Here is a 12,929-nt window from a genome sequence, read left to right as displayed (position 1 = left end):
CTGCACAAGGGAGAACATGCTCAACAAGCTGAAAGACCTAAGGGTACGTAAGTCACCTGCACGAGATGAACTGCACCCTAGGGTTCTCAAAGAGCAGTGGAGATTGTGAAAGCATTAATAATGATCATTCAAAAATAATTGGATACCAGCATGGAAAATAGCAAGTGCCACTCCACTCTTTAAGGAAGAAGGAATAACATACAAATCTACAGCACCTTATAAGCTAGTTGGCCCACGATGTGCTGACCGTGTAACCTACTCTAGAAACTGCCTAGCATTTCTCTAGTGCATAGCCCTCTATTTTCAAAGCTCCCTGCACCTATCTCAGAGTCTCTTAAAATACCCTATTGTATCCACCTCCACCACCATCACTGGTAGCCCATTTCATGCACTCACCACTCTCCGCATAAAAAAACTTACCCCTGACATCTCTGTACTTGCATCCAAGCACCTTAAAACTGTGCCCTCTGATGCCTTACTGAAATCCATATACACTATATCCACTGCTCTACCTTCATCAGTGTGTTTTGTTACATCCTCAAAGAATTCAGTCAGGCTCGTAAGGCACCACCTGCCCTTGACAAAGCCATGCTGACAATCCCTAATCGGATTATGTCTCTCCAAATGCTCATTAAATCCTGCCTCTCAGGATCTTTTCCAACAATTTGCCCACCACTGAAGTAAGACTCACTGGTCTATAAATTCCTGGGCTATCTCTACTCCCTTTCTTGAACAAGGGAACAACATTTACAACCCTCCAATCATCCGCTACTTCTCCTGTCCGTATTGATGATGCAACGATCATCACAAGAGGCTCAGCATTCTCCATAGTAGCCTGGGGGTTATCTCATCTGGTGCTGGTGACTTATCTAACTTATTGCTTTTCAAAACCTCCAGCACGTCCTCTTTCATAATGTCTATATTCTCCAGAGTTTCAGTCTGCTGTAAGTCATCCCCACAGTTGCCAAGGTCTTTTTCCCTGGTGAATACTGAAGCAAAATATTCATTAAGTACCTCTGACTCTCTGCACATACTTCCACTATCACACCTGACTGGTCCTATTCTCACGTGGCTCCTCCTCTTGCTCTTCACATATTTGTAGAATGACTTGGGGTTTTCCTTAATCCTGCTCACCAAGGCCTTCGCATAGCCCCTTCTGGCTCTCCTGATTCCATTCTTTCAGCTCCTTCCTAGCAACCTTGTAATTTTCTAGAATTCTAACAGTTCCTAGTTTCTTGAACCTTCCATAAACTTTTCATCTTAACTAGATTTTCTTCTTTCTTTATACACCATGTTTCTTTAACCCCACCATCCTTTTCTTGCCTCAATGGAGCATACCTGTGTAGAACTCCATGCAAATGTTACCTGAACGTTTGCCACATTCCTGCCATGCATTTCCCTGAGAACATTTGCTCCCAATTTATGCTCCTAAGCTCCTGCCTAATAGCATCATATTTTCCCTTACCCCAATTAAATGTTTTCCCAAATTGTCTGCTCCTATCTTTCTCCTGTGCCATGGCAAAGGAGATAGAATTGTGGTCAGTGCCTCCAAAATGTTCTCCCACTGAGAAATCCGATACCTGGCCAGGTTCATTTCCCAATACCAAATCAAGTACAGCCTCTCCTCCAGTTGGCTTATCTCCATATTACATCAGGAAATACTCCTTGGGAACCGAACTAAAGAGACTGGGGAAGGGGCGGTTGGCTCACAAATAGAGGAAGCTTGGAGACCGTGTGTAAGGGAGGATAGGCAGGTGATAGAGAAGGGACATGCTCAGATGGATGGTTTGAGATGTGTCTATTTTAATGCAAGGAGTATTGTGAACAAAGCAGATGAACTTACAGCATGGATCAGTACTTGGAGATATGATGTGGTAGCCGTTACAGAGACTTAATGGCTCAGGGACAGGAATGGTTACTTCAAGTGCTGAGTTTTAAATGTTTCAGAAAGGACAGGGAAGGGGGCAAAAGAGGTGCGGGCGTGGCACTGTTGATCCGAGATAGTGTCACAGCCTCATAAAAGGTGGACGTCATTGAGGGATTGTCTACAGAGTCTCTGTGATGGAAGTTAGGGACAGGTAGGGGTCAATAACTTTACTGGGTGTTTTTTATAGGCCACCTAATAGTAACAGGGATATCGAGGAGCAGATAGTGAAACAGATCCTGGAAAGGTGTAATAATAACAGAGTTGTGAAGGGAGATTTCAATTTCCCAAATGTTGACTGGCATCTCCCTAAGAGCAGGGGGTTTAGATGGGGTGGAGTTTGTTAGGTGTGTTCAGGAAGGTTTCTTGACACAATATTTAGATAAGCCTACAAGAGGAGAGTCAGTACAATTTGGTATTGGGAAATGAACCTGGTTGGGTGTCAGATCTCTCAGTGAGAGAGCATCTTGGAGATAGTGATCATAATTCTATCTCCTTTACAATAGCATTGGAGAGAGATAGGAACAAACAAGTTAGAAAAGTGTTTAATTGCAGTAAGGAATTATGAGGCTATCAGGCAGGAAATTGGAAGCTTAAATTGGGAACAGATGTTTTCAGGGAAAAGTACGGAAGAAATGTAGCAAATGTTCAGGAGATATTTGTGTGGAGATCTGCATAGGTGCGTTCCAGTGAGACAGGGAAGTTATGGTAGGGTAAAGGAACTCTGGTGTACAAAGGCTGTAATAAATCTAGTCAAGAAGAAAAGAAAAGCTTACAAAAGGTTCAGAGAGCTAAGTAACTTTAGAGATCTAGAAGATTATAAGGCTAACAGGAAGGAGCATAAGAAGGAAATTAGGAGAGCCAGCAGGGGACACGAGAAGGCCTTGGCAGGCAGGATTAAAGAAAACCCCAAGGCATTCTACAAGTATGTGAAGAGCAAGAAGAAAAGATATGAAAGAGTAGGATCTATCAAATGTGATAGCGGGAAAGTGTGTGTGGAACCGGAGGAAATAGCAGAGGTACTTAATGAACACTTCAATTCAGTATTCACTATTGAAAAGGATCTTGGTGATTGTAGTGATGACTTGCAGCAGACTGAAAAGCTTGAGCATGTGGATATTACGAAAGAGGATGTGCTGGAGCTTTTAGAAAGTGTTAAGTTTGATAAGTCACCAGAACTGAATGAGATGTATCCCAGGCTACTGTGGGAGGCGAGGGAGGAGATTGCTGAGACTCTGGTGATGATCTTTGAATCATCAGTGGGGACGGGAGAGGTTCCGGAAGATTGGAGAGTTGTGGATGTTGTTCCTTTATTCAAGAAAGGGAGTAGAGATAGCCCAGGAAATTATAGACCAGTGAGTCTTACCTCAGCGGTTGGTAAGTTGATGGAGAAGATCCTGAGAGGCAGGATTTATGAACATTTGGAGAGGTATAATATGATTAGGTATAGTCAGCATGGCTTTGTCAAGGGCTCGTGCCTTACGAGCCTGATTTAATTTTTTGAGGATGTGACTAAACACACTGATGAAGGAAGAGTAGTAGATGTAGTCTATATGGATTTCAGGAAGGCATTTGATAAGGTTCCCCATGTAAGGCTTATTGAGGAAGTAAGGAGGCCTGGGATCCAAGGGAACATTGTTTTGTGGATCCAGAACTGGCTTGCCCACAGAAGGGAAAGAGTGGTTGTCGACGGGTCATATTCTGCATGGAGGTCGGTGACCAGTGGAGTGCCTCAGGGATCTGTCCTGGGACCCTTACTCTTTGTGATGTTTATAAATGACCTGGATGAGGAAGTGGAGGGATGGGTTTATAAGTTTGCTGATGAAACAAAGGTTGGAGGTGTGGATAGTGTGGAGGGCTGTCAGAAGTTACAGTGGGACATTGATAGGATGCCAAACTGGGCTGAGAAGCGGCAGATGGAGTTCAATCCAGATAAGTGTGAAGTCGTTCATTTTGGTAGGTCAAACATGATGGCAGAATATAGTATTAATGGTAAGACTCTTAGCAGTGTGGAGGATCAGAGGCATCTTGGGGTGCGAGTCCATAGGATGCTCAAAGCAACTGCACAGGTTGACTCTGGTTTAGAAGGCATATGGTGTGTTGGCCTTCATTAATCGTGTAATTGAGTTTAGGAGCTGAGAGAGAATGTTGCAGCTACTTGGGAGCCTGGTCAGAACCCACTTGAAGTACTGTGCTCAGTTTTGGTCGCCTCACTACAGGAAGGATGTGTAAGCCATAGTTGCCATGAGTTGCCTGGATTGGGGAGCATGCCTTATAAAAACAGGCTGAGTGAACTCGGCCTTTTCTCCTTGGAGTGACAATGGATGAGAGGAGACCTGATAGAGTTGCATAAGATGATGAGAGGCATTGATCGTGTGGATAGTCAGAGGCTTTTTCCCAGCGCTGAAATGGCTGTCACAAGAGGAGACAGGTTTAAGGTGCTGAGGAGTAGGTGCAGAGGTCATGTCAGGGGTAAGTTTTTTTACGCAGAGAGTGGTGAGTGCATGAAATTGGCTGTCGGCAATGGTGGTGGAGGTGGATACGATGGGGTCTTTTAAGAAATTTTTCGATAGTTACATGGAGCTCAGTAAAATAGAGGGCTGTAGGTAAGCCTAGTAATTTTTAAGGTAGGGACATGTTTGTCACAACTTTGTGGGCTGAAGGGCCTGGATTGTGCTGTGGGTTTTCTATGTTTCTATGAAACCTTCCTGAACACACCTAACAAACTCTACCCCATCCAAACACCTTGTGCCAATATGCATCACAACCTTTGGCTGTTCACCCTCCCATTTTGCGATATCGTGGACCCGATCAGAAACACCAAGAACCCTGGCACCTGGGAGGCAAACTACCATCCTTATTTCTTTCTCGCACCCACAGAATTGCCTATCTGTCCTCCTATCTATAGAGTCCCCTATTGCTGCTGCCATCCTCTTCTGTTCCCTACCCTTCTGAGCCACAGGGCTAGACTCAGTGCCAAAGGCATGGCCACTGTTGCTTCCCCAGGTAGGGCATCTCCCCCAATTTCCCAACAGCACTCAAAATGGAGTACTTATTGTTAAGAGCGACAGCCACAGCGGTGTTCTCCACTCTCCACCACCAGGCGCCTTTCCTTCCCTCTCCTGACGGTCACCCACTTATTTGTTTCCTGTGGCCCCTGGGTGACTATCTGCCTGTTGCTCCTGTCTATCACCTCCTTGCTCTCCCTAACAAGCCAAAAGCCATCAAGCTGCAGCTCGATGCACCTGGTGCAGATGCGGCCGTCAGGGAGGCTGGAAGTCTCCCGGACATCCCACATCTGACACCCACAACAGAAAACTGGACTTGCAGTCATACCTACTATTCTTGTTAGTGGAGGAAAAAAGTAACTTATCTCACCTAGACCCGACCTCACACACAGTGGTGAGCTATTACGTCTGTGCATAGCTCACTCTCTGTCTTCGAATTGATTGGTCCACCCCTCATGCGCTGAGTCCCACGGAATGCTCCTTTTTTAAACTGGTCCCCAACCTGTGCAAAGCTCTCTCTCTCTCTCTCTCTCTCTCTCTCTCTCTCTCTCTCTCTCTCTCTCTCTCTCTTCAAATTGATTGGTCCACTGCTAAGGCAGCAGAAAGGAAATTATTGACAAGATAGACTGACCACAGTGGTTCAGAAGATGTTGGAGTTAATTGTTAAGGATGAGATTATGGAGTACTTGGTGACACAGGACAAGGCAGGACAAAGTCAGTGTGGTTTCCTTAAAAGGAAAGTCTTTCCTGATGAAACTGTTGGAAATATTTGAGGAAATTAAAAGCAGGGTAGATAAAGGGGATACTGTGGATGTTGTATATTTGGACTTTCATAAGGCCTTTGACAAAGTGCCACACATGAAGTTGCTTACTGAGTTAAGAGCCCATGGTATTACAGGAAAGTTACTGGTATGGTTGATTGGTAGGAGGCAATGAGTGGGAAAAAAAGGATCCTTTTCTTTTTGGCTGCCAGTGACTGGTGGTGTTCCACGGGGTTGAAGTTGAGACCACTTCTTTTTATGTTGTATTTAAATGATTTAGATGATGGAATAGATGGCTTTGTTGCCAAGTTGGCAGATGATATGAAGACTGGTGGAGAGACAGGTAGTTTTGAGGAAACAGGTAGGCTACTGAAGGACTTAGACAGATGAGGAGAATGGGCAAGAAAGTGGAAATGAAATACAATGTTGGAAGATGCATAGTCATGCACTCTGGTAGTAGAAATAACTTTGCAGACTATTTTCTAAATGGGGAGAAAATCCAAAAAAATCTGACTTGCAAAGGGACTTGGGAGTCCTTGTGCAGAACACCACAAAGGGTAACTTGCAGATTGAGTCAGTGATGATGAAGGCAAATACAATGTTAACATTCATTTCAAGAGGTCTAGAATGCAAGAGCAGGGATGTGATGCTGAGGCTATATAAGGCACTGGTGAGGCCGCACCTTGAGTGTGGCTTATGGATCAGTTTCATCTTCAAATTTAATTGTTTGGATGTGATACATGCACAGGCTTTCAGATAAGTGGTTGAAAGAAAGTAGGCTGCACTACTAGCTTTGGTGTTTGACAGCCTTCGTTTGGAAACTTTACTAAGTTATGGAAGTGACTTTAACTTAATTCACAATATTGTCTTTCATTAATTTAAATCTAAAGGGCTTTTAGGTAACTTAGTTTTTAGTTGATGAGAACTAGTACGGGTTTTATTTCCCAGCTCGCCACACTGCACTCCAGTCCAGTTGGTGGTGGTAATGCACTTTCAAGTTGCACTGCCAATATTGGAGTATAAAAATATTATGGAGTATAAAACTTGTATCATTTGCTGTGTAACTAGTCAGTTTGCTATGCATGTACTCAATTTAGTAGAATGAAGTCTTAGGAATGTAGAAGACAATGGTGTGTTAATGAGAGGTAGCTAAAGAAATGTAGATTAGAACATTGCTCAGTTCTGAGTTTATTATTTGCTGTGCATGTACCCAATTTGGTAGAAGATTGAAGTCTTAGGATTGTAGAAGACAATGGTATGTTAATGAGGGGTAGCTAAGAGATGTCGATTAGAACATGATTAAGCCAATTGGTAGGAACAATAGGGACATGATGTACGTGTAGTACATGTAATAAGCAACTATAGATCGATTACATATGCTAATACAACTGGACAAATACTATAAAAAATGCTGTGTCCGAGGATCGGTGGGCAATCAGCGACTAGCTCAATGACTGTCTCAGCTTTGATTTGCAAATTAAAGTTTAACCCTTCTTGAAGAATCTTCTGCGTCTCCTGGTCATTTTTGAGGCACAAAAAACCACAACATAATTGGCGACCGCTGCAGGACCGGATAGAGACGCGCAGAAAGGAAACGGCAGATTGGGGACACTTCCCAGTCCTCTAGGGACCCCCACAAGGCTAACAGAATTAAGGGTGCACCCAAACAAAATGTAAGCGCTTTTGCGACAATTTGGACTAAGAATTCTGTTGGCTTTGGGGAGGTCTTGGAGTCTCAGAAGTGTGGAACCACTGCCGAAGGGTCTCTCCGGTCCAAAGAATCCTCGTGGATACCGCCTTAAGGGATAAGGGTCTGAACGGGCGAGGTGCAAAGAGAAAGTTCTGTGGATACCGCTCTGAATAGAGGTCTGCACGGGCAGAACAGAATAGGAAACAAGGACAGTCCAATATATTGTTTAAAGCGCTGGTAGATAAGACAATAGACTAGGCATAGAATTAGAGTAAGTTTAGTTAAGAAAAAGTCCATGTGGTGTTATAGGAAGAAAAAGTCCACTTGGTGTTAGAATTAGAGAATTAGAGTAAGTAATATTATCCAGTAAACAAACTGTGAATCTCTGCAATACCTTGAAAAGAGAGAATAACATGACAGGTAAAGGAACGGCAGTAGAGATTCTGAGCAAAAAATTCCCGTTAATTAATAATGAGATCACACAAACTTCAGAAAAATGGGAAAAAAGAACCAATAACCTGGTCACAAAGTGGCCAAGAGAAGGAATGTTTGATGTAAGCTTGTGCGAAGAAATGGAGGCACTAATTAAAAATTACAAACCAAAAGATAAATCTAAGAAAAGAGGGCAAAAAAGAGAACGAGAAATGGAAGCTAAAACTCTTCAGAACGGAGGGAGAAAGGCTGGGGAGGACAGGTAGAATATTGATTACAAGCGAGGAAGACACTAAGGTGCTGGAGAAACAGCCTGTTAGAGAGAGAGGAGGGTACGGTGAGAAGCTGGCTTCAGCTCCGTACCTGGATGCGAAAGAAACAGAAAAGCCCCCTCCCTATAATGAGGAAGGAACCCCTAAGCAGTTCCCCCGGCTGACGGGAACAGTAAACATGCAGGGAGAAGTCCAAGTTTTGGATAATGAGGAGAAAAAAAAACAATACGAGAAGGAAAAAGCGGCGATATGGAAGGAGATACAGGCAGAAAGGATGAAGATAGAACAGGCACAGAGAGAAATGGAAGAAGGGATTGAACGGATGAGATACTTAAGAGAGGAAAAGGAATATGAGGAGTATCGGTTATACTATAGAAATAAACAGACTAGAAAAGAAAATGGCTCATCAGGGCAGGAAGGGATGAGACATTCAAGAGGAAGTGGAAAAAAGATAGGAGATGAGAGTCTTGGAAAAACACAAGAGAGAAGGGAATCAAGCACAAGTAAGGATCAGGAATCTCTGCCACAGGTGTACAGACACGGACAGAAAGAAAGAGAAGGTGACTCATTGGAGGAGCAAGAGTTAAGTGGAGAGAGAGAGAGGATGTGAGAATTTGTGGGGAAGAGGTAGGAGGCAGAAGCCTAGAAGAACAGAAGGAGGCGGTCGGGGAGCGACTTGCGGAAGTAAAGAGAGAGCCAGATAAGTTACTGAGAGGGGATTGCCAGAGGAGATGCGAAAAATACTCCAGGGGCCAACCAAGTATTGAATTAAGACAGAAAGGAAGGACTCCACAGGGAGACCGAGGGAAAAAGAGGACCCCGGAGACATACCCTGAGACAGATGGGGAGTCAGGTGAGGAGGAGAGCCAGGGCAGGTGGGAAGAAGGAGGAAGAATGATGCCGTTGTTAGTTAAAGGATCAGGACAAGTGCAGTATATCCCTTGGGGATCCCAGGACCTAGAAGGGCTGAAAAACACTCTGTCCAGTCTACATGAAGGGGCAGGGAAATGGATTAGAGCCTTTGAAGAAGAAACAGCGGGATGACTATTGGCTATGGGAGATTTGAAGGCACTGTTGATAAGGTTGATGGGAACCTCCAAATTTAATGAACTAATGGAAATGGCTGGCATAGTAAACTCAAATGGCCCAAGAACTGATGGAGACGGGTTTGACAGAGTGAGGCAGAGGGTATGGCAGGCCCTCAGGAAGCTTTATCCACCCAAAGTGGACCCCAAGGCCTTAAAGGGGGATCCACTCGGAGACACTGAAAACCCAGCAGCCTACGTAGAAAACCAGTTGAAAAGGTGGAGACTGGAGACTGAGCAAGAGGTGGAGAATAGCTTATTTATGACCTCACTGTTCCAACATAGCATTTTGGATGCAATACCTCCGCAAGTAAAATCCGAACTGGAGGAAGTGGTTGGGCTGACGTCAATGACCCCACAAGAATTTAGAGACCACGTAGTCCATGTGGTTGAGAAATACCGGAAAGACAAACGAAGGTTGGCTGAGCAGCAGGAAGAGGTGCAAAGAAAGTTCATACAAATGCAGCTCGAATAACTCAAAAAGAAAGAAAAAAAGAAAAACAAAAAGATGCTGCCAGCAACCACCAGTCCGAGTACAGCCATTGAACTGGACAAAGCACTGCTATATGGAGGGACCGATCATACTGTAAGACAAGGTCTGGAAAACCCCATGCCAATAATTGTCTTTGAGGGAGCATTCCCACAAATGCCCTATCAGGTGCAGACTAAATTCAAACAGCCCAGACAGAACTGGAAGTCCCAAGGAGGGGGACAGAGGAGCTATGGGCAGAGGGGACCAGCGAGGAAACAGGGGGAAAGAGAGGTAGAGAGATTGTGCTGGGAATGTAACCAGCCAGGTCACATGAAAAGAGATTGTCCGTTTACATAATGGCCTGTCACACACCAGCAGGAACCGATAAGAAGGGAACTAAAGTTTAGCCAAGGACCAGCCCCCACAGGCCCAAGCAGACCTGTGAACCCCTATGCGAGGTATTAGGGGTGCCCCGAGAACTTTAGAGGGAAGGGACATTACCCAATGATAACAAGGGAGGCAGACGAGGAACCCATTGTTCAGGTTATGTTAGAAGGACAACTGACACCAATGATGATAGATACTGGAGCCACGTACACTTGCATACAGCCTCAGTACGCCCTTCACCTTCCCATGTCAGGAAAGTTTATTAAGATGGTAGGGTTCTCGGGGAAAACACAGTTAGCACAGTGCACGGCTCCAGTGCGGTTGAGAATGGGAAATAAAGAAATTGTTTTGCCGGTGCTGGTATTAATTTGTTAGGCAGAGATGCCTTATTGAATCTGGAATTAAAATTAGAATGCCCCAGAAGAGGGCTGAGTGTGGAAAGAGCAGGGGCTCAATTGATAGTGCGAGAAGACAAGAAGGCTAATGTTTTTTGGATCGGAGACATCACAGATCAGATTCAGGAAACCTGGGAGAAATGGGAAAAGGGCATGGAGGCTATATTACCTGAGAGAAATGATTCTTAAGGAGTCCATTTAGAATGTGCTGACACAGAAAGAACGTGCAAAGCAACTTGCAGGGCAACGTATAAACCAATTTGCAAAATCAGGATGAAACAATAGCTTGCTGATTAAAGAAGCGATACAGGTAACGGGAAGACATGCTTAACGGTTGAACAATAACGGTGTTAATGCGCTGAGGCTGATAAGTGGGCCAAAGGGTAGTCACATTTGTAATTTTGTAATGAGATTAAGGAAGAATGTCTGCACCTCACATGGGTGCAACTCACAAAGTCGTAAACAACTAGGGTATAAAAAAACTGTGCAAAGTGTAATTCGGCACTCAATCTAGCAGGAGCTGGTTGGGTCCGACTCTGCAGACTCGAAAAATAAAGTTTACCGTTCTGCAAATTGCTGAGACTCAGTGTGTTTCTGACAACGTGGGGGCTCGTCCGGGATCCACACTCCGGCCGCGGTGGACACGAGGAAGGACATCGGAGACGGTGCACCCCGCCGAGTTTGGCGGTCCCTGACTCCTTGCTCGTCGCTCCAACGCGGCTTGAGCGAGTGATATCCGGACAGCGCAGAGCGGTAAACGGGGAGAAGGGGACAGTACCTGGTACTGGAAGTCCCCAGGACGCACCGGGTAAGTGCCTACTATTATAGTAGAAAGGTGCGGGAATAAGTAAGGACGGAGAAGACCGGGATCGCTACCCGGGGGTCCTCCTGATTAAGTAAGAGCGGAATAAGATGGGAGGGGGTGGCTCTAAAAAGAAAGAGGAGACGGAGAAGACCGGGACCATACCCGGGGGTTCCTCCTGATAGCCCCCTCGGTAGAATGTTTGAGAATTGGGGATGTGGAAGACTAAAAGGGAAACAAAAGAAAAAAATGATACAGTACTGTTTAATTTGGTCGAAACGGCCGATAGAAAAACCTGCGGTCTGGTGGCCGCGGCTTGGGTCTGAGGAGGATTGGGTACGACAAACCTTAAACATTTACGTTAATTCAAAACCAAATGTAAAACCGGAAGAAATTGCTTATGCTTTTTGTTGGGCTCCCTGGCCAGGAGTAACAACAAAGAGTTTTAAATTGGGCATTAAAGGGGAGCGGAAGTGGGACCCACTCGATCATTTACCCCCTCCCTATGTCCAGCCTTCTGCGCCCCTTGCGGGAGCAGAGGGAGGACGTGAAGAAAGTGAAAAAACAGAAGAAATAGACCCGGAGAGGGAAGAGAGGGATGTTAGGGAAAAAGCAAAAGCAAGGAAGGCCACTTTAAGAGGGAGTGCCCAAGATATCGAAAAGAAGTCCGAGCTTATGCCCTCATGGAAGAAGAATAGGGGTGTCAGGGGTCCCAACCCTTGGGGACGAGATACAAGCAGGAACCCCTGGTAAATTTAAAATTAGGTCCTCAAGGGTCAGAAGTAACCTTCATGGTCGACTCAGGAGCTGAAAGAACTAGTATAATCCAAGCCCCTCCGGGAACCAAGATTGGGACCAAAACCATTGGGGTTTCCGGAATAGGAGGAAAAACTATGCAGGTCCCAATAATAGAAGATGTACAGATAAAATGCGACGACCGGGAAGGTATCCAGGATGTGTTATTACTTCCGTCAGCCGGATTCAACTTATTGGGAAGAGATTTGCAGGCACTGCTAGGGATCGGGACGGTGCCATATCAAGGTGAAATTCAGGTGAAACTGTTCGTAATGACTGAAAAGGATGATCAGGAAATAAAGGCCAGTGTCTGGTATCAAGAAGGTAATCGGGGCGGCCTGGACATCACCCCACTGAAAATCACCCTGTTGCCAAACAGCCGCCCGGTGAGAAGACGGCAATATCCCATTGCCATGGAAGGGAGGAGGGGATTACAACGATTACAACCTGTAATTGAGACATTAGTATCAGATGGACTCCTGGAAGAATGTATGTCACCCTTTAATACCCCCATCCTACCGGTCCGAAAGCCCGACGGCACGTATCGAATGGTTCAAGATCTGAGAGGCTTAAATGCGGTAGTCCAAACACGATACCCGGTAGTGCCTAACCCCTATACATTAATGAGCAAAATACCTCCTGAACATGAATGGTTCAGTGTGATAGATCTAAAAGATGCCTTTTGGAGTTGCCCGTTGGAGGAAGGTAGCCGAGATATGTTCGCATTTGAATGGGAAAATCCATTCACTGGGCGGAAGAAGCAACTCCGGTGGACCGTCTTGCCCCAAGGGTTCACGGAGTCCCCAAACCTATTCGAACAGGTACTGGAGCAAGTATTGGCTGGATTCCATTGTACCGAAAAGAACCAACTATTACAGTATGTCGATGACCTACTACTATCGGGAC

This window comes from Hypanus sabinus, chromosome 1 (genome assembly GCF_030144855.1).
Source record: "Hypanus sabinus isolate sHypSab1 chromosome 1, sHypSab1.hap1, whole genome shotgun sequence".
NCBI classification, from domain to species: domain Eukaryota; kingdom Metazoa; phylum Chordata; class Chondrichthyes; order Myliobatiformes; family Dasyatidae; genus Hypanus; species Hypanus sabinus.
Note: the sequence above shows the minus strand (reverse complement) of the source record.